We start from the raw sequence: 13,830 nt of genomic DNA, 5'->3' as shown, positions 1-13,830 counted from the left end.
ATATACTGTATATTAACAGTGTAACCAGCAATTAGCCTAGCTCGTTCGAATATGATGGACGATGTTCCACGAAGCAGCATGGCTCGTTGGTCTAGGGGTATGATTCTCGCTTTGGGTGCGAGAGGTCCCGGGTTCAAATCCCGGACGAGCCCTTTATTTGTTAATGTTTACGGACTGTATGAGATCGTGGGCGCTTGGGCAGTAAAAAAAAAGTATGCACATTCATTGATGTAGCGCACTTTATGCAAATGAGTTCTCACTGTGTTCGTCAGGCTTATCTGCGTGTCTTTAGGGTACTTTGTGGGTTTATTAATTATATAATCGTAAATAGAATTCACATGAAATGTTCTGAATTACACGGTAGGGATGGAACAACACATTTATTTTGAATTCCTTTTTGTGATCACAGTTTACTTCATTATATTAATTGAACATTTAAGGATGAAATTGGGAATTTAAACCAAAAATTAAATGACAAATAAATTTGGAAAATAAATCCATCCACTCCTTCTTTTGTAGAGTTCTTACCATAATAACATATTTGTTTGCTTTGGCATATTTTATATCATGACCTGTATTTATTTTATTATATTAAATTCATTTCTGCTAGTTTTTTTTAAAGGTTTAAGATATTTAATAATATTGTTTAGCAACACATGAACGTTTTAAATCATTGGTCAGTTGCCACTAATGGATAAATAGCTTGTTGACCTACTTCTCATTTTTAAAATATTTTGCTTCCAAGGTGCCAGACTTTCATATAAGTTGGCAAAGTGGGGTTTTTTTGGGTTTCTGCAGGTCTATCAAATTTCTTCTTTGCAATTTCTTCTTTCTATGCATAAAATACAACAAGCATTTTTGGGCATGTCTATCTCAAAAACCTACAATTTGTAATTTAGTTTACTCTTAAAAAAGAGAGACAAAGACAACAGAGTTTGACAGGCATGAAATAGTATTTCTGCACAAATAAAGTGACCCCCAAAGCATCTGAAATTAGGGTGTATTTCTTTTCTGAGGAAAAAAAAAGTTGGGGATGAAAGATGTGGCAGGCCTGAAAATCCTATCTACAGCAGGCAGAAAGGGAATCGGGTACGGCGGTGAATGTGTAAAGCCCTCTGTAAAACACAGTGGAAGCATGTTGATGGCTTTGCACTTCATGGCGATTGCCAAGATCTTATCAAAGACCTTATCTTATCAAAAATGACAGAAATATGGACACAGATAAATACTATGAGGGAATGTAATTTGGAGGGTGTCTGACTGGCAGAAGGTTTATTTTTCACAGACTGATCCCAAACAGACTGGCAATGCAGAAAAAGCATACTTGGATAGAAAAACACACAGAGGAGCATGGACCGGGCTAGCCAATGTTCAATAATGATGACCTCAACATTAGTGAATAGTCAACTACCTCACTTTTTGTTCAACAATAAACAACCCATAACAATCCTTTTTTGATCCTTTTAATTATAATTCAGGTAGTGTGGGATCATCTTGAGAATATATAATATGTAGAATGATGAAGTAAAATAGAATATCACAAAAACATTAGTTAAACTAATGTTAGGTAAAAATAAAAAAAGTAAAATAAATATAAATTTGAATGTAAAGTAATATAGCTCACGCATAATCAGGGTACGGGGTTTTCGTGCAGTACCACCTTTGAACGCAAGGTGGCAGACACGACCATGTGGAAAAAGCCAGTGCGGTCTGTGACGCCACAGTGAAAACGACCACATCCTCCACGCGTTCCTGCTGCCAGGGGCTAAAAAGCAAGCGTCCTGTCTGTGTGAACGCCTGAGCAGTGCCGGATGGATCGTCCGCACCACAGCTGACATGTTCACTCCCTGTATTTGACGTCGCGGTTCGTGTCGGAGCCACGGGAATTGAATTGTTGACAGGAATTGACGTCAAGCCTGATTTTCTGTCCCTAACAGTGGCACCCGGTAAGCTAACTCTCCAGGCTAATCTAAAACCAGCTAATATACCTGACTCCAGGTTATCAGACCACTAAGATAAAACGTCTGCTCAGTTTTATTGATGAACACAGGGTAGTGTGTCCGTGTTTATTCAACGTAAGCATTTAAGACCATAGCTAAATAATCAATTGTTTTTTAGTGTGGAAGCTAACATTATAAAGCTAGATAAGTAATCTTCAAGCTTTTTAACTCATTCAGTTTTGGGTTTAGTGTTCTCCACGATAATCCATAGATTTGTCTTTGGTGAGAAATAAAGGAGTGCAGACAGGTGAGACTCACCCAGGTGTCTGTAGAAATCTGCCAATAAAAAAAGAGTCCCTTTAATGTATGCATGTAATATCTGTTTTCTGGCACACATTAAATCTCATTTTGGTCACTGGAAGTCGGAACTGTTATTCAGTACTACTACTGCTTCTAATTTTTACTCAACTTATATACAGATGTATTGCATAGGATGAGTTAATTGTTAATTTATCTTTTATTGCTCACGCTGACAGTTGCTTAAACCTGTAAAGTCCACTGCCTCGTCAGTCGTTTAGGGTCGCTTGTAGTTTATAGGTCACATTATGAAATGTTATAGTTTATATTACAGTCTGCAGAAAGTTAAAAGTAATAATGATTAGGAGTATTGTGAATGAGGTTGGAGACTTTACAAGTATCTCAAAGGCCCTTTATTTTAATTGTTAACTTTACAATTCAGTTTAGTGTTTTATTTAGTTGTATTTCATTTTATTACTTTCAGTGTTATTGTTGTAAAATAACTACAGTGTGTGTGCATACAGACACTATGGTTTGGAGATATGAGCACAGAGGGGTGTACTACAAACATGGTTTAACACAGCCAGCCTTTCTTTGCATTAGCTGGTGTGACCAAACCTAAAACCACATTTGGGGATAAAAGATATCAAATTCTCTGTTAAGCTGACTTTCTGCTTCAGGCTCTGTGGGCTTTCACATATAAAGGGGCATGTCGCATATGTCATACGATTCTTGCTTTATAAGATATACATTAATAATTTTTTAAAGCAATGATGTTAAATTTGTTTGGTGCTGAACTTTGTAAAATAAAAAAGCATGGCAGCTTTTCCTTTGACAGCTCTCTCTCTGTGCGTGCACCACCTACACAAACATGTTGTGCGTGGAGTGGAGCCAACACTAGACATGTGAAGGGAAATACTATTAATAGAGTTTGGATTGCAGGTGAGAAATGAGCAAAGATCTGATCTGAAAAGATGTGCCTGTTGTCACTGATGCATGATCTGGCTTTTTTCAGTCAGGATTAGACTGACATCTGTCCTCCTCTTGCCATCAGTGGTGCATTTTCGATATGAAATTGGGACGGGTGAGATGTTTCACTGCTCTCACAGGCCCGTTGGGTGATGTGTATGCGCTTTACTTTGTGTGCTAAAGGCCCTGGATTCATATTTTGTTTGTTCCACGCCTGTATGATAGCACATAATAATGCGCTATCATACATACTTTATATGTGCATTATCTGCAAGCACCTCAAGCTTTACAGTTCTATACAACAAGATGCTTTACTTTATGTGTGAGTCTGCCGTTTTCAAAGGCTTTTCTGACTGCTATCATGGCTTGCTGTGCGTCTCGTTGTTCTTCAAGCATTTAACTTGTCCCAGGTCATGGTTTCCTTTCACTAATGGATTTCAAAAAATTGCGTAAAAAGTGCACGCAACAACAAAAACACTATAATTCAGAAACACGGTTTGCTGATCTGTTCAGCTGTTCGTGGCACTTCCTACGTTGAAATAAACGTCATCGTGTTTTCAGAACAAACTATCACGTGTCAGCCATTATTTGCAAAACCCAAATTTTACATTTTTGCAGGAAATGTAGTTTATTTCCCCCCTCGGGGCCTTTTAAATGCCCACTGGTGCTACTGAAAGAACTATACAGTTTCTGTATAATTCCAGGAACACTTAGAACTTTGACCTGTTGAAAATGGTTTATTTTGATGCACATGCTGCATTTTGCAAATTGTGCACAATATTTCTTTTTGTTTTTGCTGCAGTTTTTAAAAATGAGCTTATCTCAGAAATTATGAAGACACTTAAAATAAACTTCCTGTGGTTGGAAACTATTTTGCATAATGTTTTTGCATTTATAGATTTAAGGGATATCTTTCACATTTCTGTAACTAGAAAAACGATTTTCAGTTTCTTTTGTAGTATTTGCACTTTTTAGCAATTTATGTAGTTACTAGGGGTAAAACGATACACAAAATTCACGGTTGGTTCGATACTTTGGTGACACGGTTCAATATTTTTTCGATACAAAGAAAATGTTCATGCTTTTTTAATTTGTCATTTATTAAAATTATAAATATATATTTTGTACAGTTTTTAAATTTAATGTTGCTGAAACAACAAAATACTAAATCTATCTGATGGAGAAATCCCTCATCTTTGGAAAAGAGAGTTTATTACAGAGAAATGTCTCTTTCCAAAATAAAAGCTATATTATAGCTTCTTCTGGGCTATATTCTCAGCAGCATATTAAACATATCAGGTCCTGTGCTAACGGCTGTCTAAATGACTCGGGTAAAGTTTGTAGCATGCGTGCTTGTTGTTTTTGTCTGCTTCCACTTGTCTTTGCACTAGGATGATGTCGGAGTAAATGTGCAGTCATATTCGTTGTGTTCCCACTAGTGCTGTCAGCCTTAATCTCGTTAAAATGACATTAACGGCATAACGCGGCAAATCTCCGTTAACGAGTTACTGTGGATCACCCCGTGCGTGGGGCTGGACAGTGTCAACACGTTAACAAGCTAACTGCGCTAACGCACTAGTTCCCACCAATTGAGCATTGCGTGGCACATCCGACATACTGTTTTACTTTTGTCCATGACGCGCTTACCATCAGGGTCATGCTTCACATGAAAATAGTTCCAAACGCCAGATCTGAATGAGGGTGGGGGAGGTTAAATTTCGGGTAGCGTTCAGGCAGTTGCCATGTTGCAACGAGATTAGCTTCTGTCTTGCTAGCTTGCGCTGCGCTCAGTGGATCTGCGCTGGACAGTGCAGCCTAGGCGGAGTAGTCGAACGCAGATCCACTGAGTTCTCAACACAGACAGCATCGTCAGAAGAAAAGTATGGGCTCAAAATGTGGTCATAAATATTTTGTACTTGTAAATCAGTTTTATATGTGTAAAAATAATTTGTGTGTGTGTGTGTGTGTGTGTGTGTGTAAAAAGAAACAAACTCTTGTAGAGGACATAAAGTCAGAGGTAGAAAAGACAAGGAGCAGGTGCATCTAGTACAGGTAGAGCTGCTGCAAAAACCCACAGAGCCCAGCAGCCAGCAACAAATTCTGGATCCTTTGCTTTTAGTTAGCAGTTAGCATTAGCAGCACATCCTGCATCCAATGTGAAAGGACTTTTATGCTGCGCACTGTGACTCACAGCAATGGTCCCGGGTCAGCCCTGACTTTGTGTTAAACTAATCCTAAAGTAATAATGGTATTTCTAACCACTGACATATCACAACTTTATCCTTTCAACAGCTACTGAAAGTTAGGGGACCTAGCTGCTATCGGATATTTATATAGAGATCCCGCAGCTTCAAACTGTATTACCCTTCAAGGCAAGGCAAATTTATTTGTATAGCACAATTCAACAACAAGGTGATTCAAAGTGCTTTACAGAGACATTAGAAACAAAAACAGATAAAAAGCATGATTTAAAATTGATTAAAACAAGCAAGCAAACAACTAACTAAACACACACATTCACATTCACACCTGTTCGCGCGATCTGAACCCTTATCGTAAGGGGAGCTACCAGTCCTTCTGTGGACGAGCTACTTTCTATTTTAAATTCAGGGAATTTAAAATAGAATTCAGGGAAGACCCAGCTGGGTCTAGACCCAGCTGGGGAGCTACCCAGAGCTCTAAACCCACACCTGTTCGCGCGATCTGAACCCTGCAGGACCTGCAGTTCAAAAAAAGCGCCCCTCCGACAGCCAAACCCATCTGTTCTCTGATTGGATTGTTACATTTGTGATTGACATGACATTGACCAATCAGATGAAAGGAAGAAAAATAGGGTCAAAATTCGTACTTGTAACTTGCAGGTTTTTTTTTTTTTGGCTAAGTCCACACTCAAATCTTTTTTTACGCACACTCAAATCTTTTTTACGCACACACAAATTCTTTTTACACATACTAAACTGATTTACAAGTACAAAATATTTATGACCACATTTTGAGCCCATAGTGAAAAGTTGATAAAATAAATACAATTTTTTGTATTGTTCGATACATATGCGTACTGAACTGAAAGCACTGTATCGAACGGTTCCATATCGATACGAGTATTGTTGCACCCCTAGTAGTTACTATGGACTTAATGCATACCTATTATTAAAATTTGGGATATAATGGTTGTATTGATGCATAGCAACTTGAAATACTCCAAAAAAAGGCTCTACAGCATTTGGATCAGAGCTTCAGTAAGAAATGCAGATTCTTTGAAACAACTTTATTCATGTTGGCTGCAGTCTAAAAATAATGTTACTGCGCTTTATACAGAAGAATAACAGTAACAACAACAAAAGAAAAACCCATAGTGACTTGAGCAAGATTTCGTCCGTTAGAGGTTCTGAATGATTTTTGATTACCCAGCCATAGCATGCAGCATATTTACAGTCTGGTTTAGAAATGCTTTTGGCCTCTATGAATAGTTTCCTTCTTCATAACAGCTCTGAGAAGGCTGATTATTATTATTTTTTTGGTCTTTTACTTTGTTCATCTGGATGATTCTTCAGAGCTCTGTCCACATTAATTGACAGGTCCTGACCAGGCCTCACTACTCTGAGTCATTAAACTGGATCATGCATGTGCTGTTGTTACCTGTGGGAGTGTTTTTAATCTAATTTTAGGGCTTACTGTGTAATCCATGATGTCCGTGCTCAAGGTTTAGTGATGAAATTCTAGTATTTTGTTAGTTTTGGCTCTCATTAGCTGTGCCTGTGTTTCACCCATACAGTTTTGCCCCAGTGTTTGCAAATAACTTAGGTGTCCAACTCCAGGCCTCGAGGTTTTAGGTATCACCATCGCCGTAACTTTGTGCTGAACATTGGCGGGGTTAAGATCTCTGTCTAAATAAATAAATAAATAAATCTGGGTATATTCCCAGATGATTAAACATGAAACGATTTTGCTGGTAATAACTGAAAAGAGTAAAGATAATCAATAACCTCTTTATGCAAGATAATTCATAATTTTATTGGGAGGGTTATATTGATTGGGTCTGATTATTGGGGGGGGGGGGTGATAACCCCCCTAACCCACCTGTAAATTTTGCCCCTGGATATCACCCTGGGTCAACACACCTGAATCAAGTGACCAGTTCATTACCAGCCTCTGGAGAACTTCAAGACATGTTGAGGAGGTCATTTAACCATTTAAATCAGCTGTGATGGATCTAAAACCTGCAGGACACCGGCCCTTGAGGCCTGGAGTTCCCCGCCCCTGGTAGGGAGTATGATTCTCTGCATGAGGTCCTAGGTTCAAATCCTGGACCAGCTCTTTGTCTATAAGTGTGATTGTGGTAAATGATTTGATTTCTGTAAACACCCCAAGCTGTACAATATTCAGTCGTCCTCTCAGCAATTACTTTATTGACATGTTTCATACAAGATCATTTCCAAGAGCTCGTTTTCATGTGCTTGTTTTATCTGGTTTTTGTGCTGATTTCAGTTACATATAGTTAGTCAATGATCTGTAGTTTAATTAGTTTTATTTTATTTTATTTTTTAATTTGTACCTCACTCAGTTCATTTTTATTATTATTTTTTAATCAGTGCATTATTTAACCTACTTGAAAAAGGTTTATGGTCTAAGACTGGATTTAATCCACGTCATGTTTAACTTACTCTTGATAAAAAAACTCTACCTTAACTAATTTGATGGCTGCAGTTTATCTTTAATGTTCTCTTAAAGTAAAAAGGAAACAGTAACCCACCACTTAAAATGTGTGTAACTTCCTTCAGTGCACGTGCTCTGTGGCTTTCTGTGTCTGGATTCCTGCCCTGGGTAAGAGAGATGGGGTCTGAGTCAGTCCGGGTCACGTCGAAACCCTTTAATTTTATGGTTGGTGGTCGTTTGGAGTGTAGTCAGGATGAGTGGAGCACAATAACAATGTGTTTGGTGAACCAAAACAGTGCCCACAGCTATCACTCTATCATCTAATGACGGCTTTGGTTGATGATAACTGCACGAGAACCAAGCGAAACAGTAATTAGGGGTTGATGAAGGCATGCACAGCCTCACCTGGTCTTCCCTGTGGTTGTATATAAAGTGGCCTGAGAGGACAGAGTGCAGATGTGAGAGGACGGACGAGATGTGAGGTGCAAACTGCTGGAAATTGCAAAGGATCTGTTCAAAAGCAGTCTCCATTCATAGAAAAGGTAGGATGAAATGCATGCTCTGTAGTCAGCACAAGTCTGCAGAGAAAGCCTGTTGAAACCAGATCAGAGATCTGAGAGCTTGTTTATGTTTTTAGATTTGTCACAAGTCTGATAAGTACAGTTATTGGACTAATAAGAGTGACTGATATTGAATGTAATTTTGCTATTTAGTGACACAACCCTCCTTATTTATCCAGGTTTGGGACTGGCAGTCGTTACTTTTGTTATTTAAAGACCTAAATATTGATTTTATGGAAACACACATGGCATGGCAGCATTTAATACCAAGTGTTCTTATCATCATTTTGTTGGGCAACATGAATGAAATCACTGCCTGTTAATCATTGAAATCTCTAAAAATCTCTGTACGATCTCTTCGACTTCAGAGTGCAGAGTTTTATCTTTCCCCGAAGAGCATCGGTAAGAAATACGGATTCTTAGAAGCAACTTTATTTGTTCTGGCTGCAATATAAAAATAACTTTATTGCTCTGTAAGCCTCTATATATGATCCTAAAACAGAGCACTTTGTACTTTTTTGTTGTTTTTTTGTTTTTTTTTTTACCTTATGTCAGTTTTTCAAATAGATCAAGCCTAAGTTTGAATTCATTTTTAAAATTCTTTTTTATATTTATCCTTTATTATCAGAGTTTAAACGCCTGAACATAGTTAAGCGTTTGTCATTCGCTGGTACGTCAGGTGTTAATGACGGAGCTGTGATACTGATGAATGTGTTCTCGTCCACAGACGGCATTTATGGCAGCTTTACCTGCTTCACACTGGCCAAAGTTTGATTTCTCCTTGTAAAATCTCCCTTCAGTAGACCTACCCCAGTTTGTGATCAGTAATATAACACCAACGCCATCCCTTTCATGTGAACGTGTTAATATCTAGCCTGATAAATGCTGTGTTGACTTATTACTTCTCTGTACAGATTTGTGATCTTCCCCAGCTGAAAGTAAGGATAAGAATTGTTACGAGTGACTGCAATTATGCTGTTTGATTTTATTTTTGGAAAAACACAAAGTACATCTTACTTAATCTTACAGTTTCAGGCGCCTCTTTTATTCACTGCTTTGTTTGGTTTAATTCCCCTGTGCTCTTCTTTTGTTTCGTTTTGTTACGAAATTCCACTTTTCTTCTTCTTTTTTTGTTACACCTACTTGTTTCTTGAGATCTGCCTCTTCAGACTACCCTTTTAAAACTTTCTGGTGCCAAATGACGACATCTATGCTCCTTGTACGGAGCCTCATGGTGCCGGCTTATTTAAAAAGGCGAAATGCGAGCAGAAAGTTTCTTTCTGTGCTTTTATGATGGATGGTTTAGTTTGTGGATTAGCTCACCAGTATGCATCACCCTAATTACTCACAAATTTATTAAAAGGATGCGTGGGTTTGGAGTGGTCATGGTTTGTTTGGTTAAACTAATCCATGGAAAGCAGTTATTCATGTTGTTTTTGAGGCTGGTGGTAAAGTGTCAGCCAGATGTCCTGTGAGACCTGTAACCCACCGCTGACTTCATTTCTGCCTTGTCAGCACACGAAGTTGGTGATGACGAGGGAAACTGGTCATCGAGCGGTGTTTACACGTGGGTGCAGTAGCCGTGAGATGTGACCGTAGTGCAGAAAACACTGGTAATAATGGTTAATCACCACAAGTGCTCTGATACCGCGGTGACCTCAGCCTGCGAGTTCACGGCTTTCTCTGGCTGCAGTATTCTCATGCTTGCTCATGGATGGCTACCTGATCTGTAATGGAAACCCGATTTGTCTTGTGTGTCCTTCCTGTCAGCGCTTCAGTTTGACGGGATTCATTTTCATGCCAGTGTTAGATTAGATTTCCTCTTCATTGGTATTTCATATTATAGAGAAATATAATCATTGTATTTATACTTATTTGTATTTAAATGGTGTATTTAAATGCCAGTTACACTTATTTTGAAAATGGGAACAAATCTTCAAGAATACATACTAATAAAAAAAAAAAATGTATCACTGAAATGATAAGTGAACATTATATGTTTACTTATCTGGGGGGTTGGGTATGGATCAGGGAGAGATTATCCTGTCACGATGGGACCTAAAAAGACAAAGTCAGACAAACAGGTGACGTCTTGAGACATCCGAGGTCCTCTGCGTGCTGTCGGGATTGGTGACTAAGCTTTTTCCCTCCTTCACCCCTGTGCCAGCTCCCATGTAATCATCATGCTTTCCATCCATGGCCTTCACCATCATGTTGAAGAGCTCACGTCTGTGCTGCAGACTGCCAGTCTCGTCTGCCAGCCTTTATCTTATCTGTGGGCACACACACACCACTAAAACAGACATGGTGACATGGTGACCACTAAAACAGACATGGTGACATGAGCGTGACCCAACATTCGGGGCACTTGTTTTGATTGGACCGTAGCCATCTGCCAGTGAGGAATGTTTCTGCTCCTTCACTGTTTATCATAGCTCGACTTTTTGGAGCTGCACATCCTCCAGACGCTGAGATGCATGTGTGTATTTAGTGTGTGTAACCTGGAGATTATCCCAGGCAGGTTTCTAACACAGCAATTATGGTGCTCGTGTTGATATTGACATTTGATAGTTGACGATTTATGTCATCGACTGACTGCAAACATCCTTGTTGCATGTGTGTGGTGCATGCGTGTGTGTGTGAGCGTGTATTTATATCATTGTGGGGACCAAAAATTGGAAGCTTACTATACTTGTGGGGACCAGCAGCACTTACGGGGACCTAAATCAGGGTCCCTGCAAGTTTGAAGGCATTTCTGAGACTCAAAATGTGGTTTTAGTGTAAAGGCTACAGTTAGGTTATGGTTAGGTATATTAGGGTTAGGCATTCATTTTTGATGGTTAGGGTAAGCATTATGCCAATTAGATGTCCTCACAAGATGTGAATACCCGACATGTTGTGTTTGTGTTAAGGAAGATTACATGGCTGGTTCTTAAGTTTCAACATATTAATTGAATGTTAAAGCCTTTCTTCCTGTGTTTGTTGGGTGGTTCATGTGTAACGTAGCAGCAGAGCTTCTAGTCTTCTGGGTTTGGTTGGTGTCTGCCCATTTTCTTTGGTTTTAGAGGAATTAACACATACATATTGGGAAACTTTTGAGTCAGACTTGTTAGGCTGCAAAAAGAACCAGAAAACTGTAATATACTGTCCTGTAGAAAATGCGTCTTGGCTTTTCCCCTCAGTACTGGTCTCTTTAACATGTTCTCCCCTTCTTCTAGACAAACATTTGTCTCGAACATGCCCGTGAATGCGTTTCACCTTTGTGCTTTCACTCTCTAATATAGGCTGACACACCTTGACTCTCTTATAAAAAATAAATGCACAAGATGAGAGAGATATCAGTTTACTTCTGGCAGCTTTCCTTGGTTTTCACAGGGACCACTAACAGCAGTTAAACCACAAGGTGAAGCTTCAAAACAGCTGGCTGTTACTTCATCTCATTCTTAAGATTAGAGGTACTTAAGACCTTTTTATTTATCCAAGCAAATCCTGTTAATATGAGGATGTTTGGCTAAGGCAGTGGCATTATAAAAAGAAATCAAATATCTGCTAGGCTTCTGTCAACTACTTAATACAAACAGTCTGACTTCACTTATATGGACCAGTCATACTTATGTGACCTCCCAAAGACCAGTTTTGACCCATGAAATATGTTGCACCACTTCTATTTTGCACATCAGCGTGCTCAGTTTTAAGCCTTTCTCACAAATAGACTCTACAGATTGCACAACATAGTGTCCACCACACTCTCCCACTGCCTACTGCAGGAAAACCTCAGCTTTAAAAAGTTAGAAGGAGCAAGTATTTGTTGTATTAATTTTAGCTTGACTAATTTATTTTAGTACCATTGTTTACTCTCAGCTTCCCCGTGTGCCTGAACATTAGCAGCCAGCAGGAAAGAGGCCAAGGTTCAGAGCTCCTGCAACTTTAAGGAGGATTGTGCAACAGAGACTTGCAGGGAAGAAAGTTTGAAAAAGTGGTACCTAAAGATGCTTTTGAAGTTTTATTCTATTTCTCTCCTCCACCAACTCCAGAATAAGGCCTCATTAGGCCAAGTGGAGGGGAAAATGTGGGAGAGAGGGTGTAATTCACTGGGGAGAAGAGGAGAGTCTTCTCTTTGCCTCCTCAGATCAGAGACCTTTGGAGAGAGACGTAAAGACGGTGCCTGAACTCAAATTGGTTAGTCAACTTTCCCCAGATAAAATAAAACTTTTTCTTTTTCAGGTAAGGCTGCATTTTTCCAAAACATCAGTGATGTTTGGAAGTGAGAAATTTCAAAGTGAATCATCCTGATCACTTGCTTGCACGTCGGCCTGCTTTTTCTTAATTAATCTTTTTCAGAGCTGTTTAACGCTTCAGTTTTAAGTAACTGCATAGGTGTCAACAAGAAACACTTCAGTTGCAGAAAAGAAATATTCAGGGTTCGGCTCAGTTCTTGACTTTGTGGATCGAGTGTCAGACAGGAAGAGGACGAATCGATGGATAAGAGAACACACGGTAGATTTGAGCTGGCAGCTGCCATGTCAGGTTTCTTTTTAGTCCTCATTTCTTTTTGTCTACCTCTCCCTATTTGTTTCCTCCTAACCAGCGACTTGTAACCTTCATTTTATCTGTCTCCCTCTCTTCCACAGCCCGCTGCACTCCTGAGGACCCTGCTGCTCCCTCCAGACTCACATTTCTCCCTCCCCACATCTATCTCAGCTCCCAAGTTACCCGTGAGCATTACTCAGCAGGCTGGGAGCCTCAGGGCAGACCGACTGAAACAGCCTCTTTACTCACCGGCTATCATTACGCACCTCTGTAGGAAAAGGTGAGCGCTTCTTTACAACAAAATGAATGGCTGTGTTTATTCAGCCCAGCTTTGCTTGTAGACCTGCAGGGTGCACAGACATGAATAGAGACTCTGTTACAACAGTGGACCCTATGTGGACATGATCCTATGTGATGTCAGAGTTTTTAAAAAAGTGGAAATCATAAGGGTTTTATATAGTCGAAACACACAGTGTTGGATAAATCCCACCAACACCGATTGAGTAAAGTGTTGAAAGACCAGTAAATCCTATTTCCGGTCGACAGACGGCACATTGGTTGAGATTGTCAGTGATAATCTGTGTGCTATAATTTCCTGTAATTGGGGACTGTGTTTATTCCACTGTTTCCTGTTCTCAGCTTGTGCTTCGTGCTACAAAAGCTCTTTGTGTCACCTTGTGTGTTTGGTGTTTAATTAGAAGTTCACAGCTTTGCTTCAAGCAGCAGTTATTTTGTATATTATAGAGTGTTTTGGTACCAGTGTTTCTCCTGCTTTGGATGAAGCTCTGTTACAAGCTCCCAAAATCTTTCAGTTGTCATAATTCAGAAGAGAATCAATCTTGGGCTCAGGAAGACTTCAGTGTGGACATTAAACTTAG

General features: G+C 39.4%; 1 protein-coding gene and 1 non-coding gene across 3 annotated transcripts in view; both read left to right on the top strand.

Annotated features, from left to right (window-relative positions):
* The first annotated feature begins 80 nt into the window (after window positions 1–80).
* On the top strand, window positions 81–152 carry trnap-ugg (transfer RNA proline (anticodon UGG)). The gene has a single exon. It is a non-coding gene; the product is annotated as a tRNA-Pro (tRNA).
* Window positions 153–1,683: 1,531 nt separating this feature from the next.
* The window catches only part of slc39a14 (solute carrier family 39 member 14), a 30,007-nt gene continuing 17,860 nt past the window's right edge, over window positions 1,684–13,830 (top strand). The window contains exons 1-2 of one of the 2 annotated variants that reach the window (XM_026187114.1): window positions 1,684–1,946; window positions 13,054–13,232. The gene's annotated coding sequence lies outside the window, so the exon portion shown is untranslated. Of the gene's footprint in view, window positions 1,947–7,896; window positions 8,825–13,053; window positions 13,233–13,830 lie in introns of those variants that run through there. The other variant, XM_026187115.1, reaches the window with a different exon arrangement.

This window comes from Astatotilapia calliptera, chromosome 12, assembly GCF_900246225.1.
Source record: "Astatotilapia calliptera chromosome 12, fAstCal1.2, whole genome shotgun sequence".
In the NCBI taxonomy this organism is placed as follows: Eukaryota; Metazoa; Chordata; class Actinopteri; order Cichliformes; family Cichlidae; genus Astatotilapia; species Astatotilapia calliptera.
The sequence above is the reverse complement of the archived record's forward strand: the minus strand, read 5'-3'. Positions and strand labels throughout refer to the sequence as shown.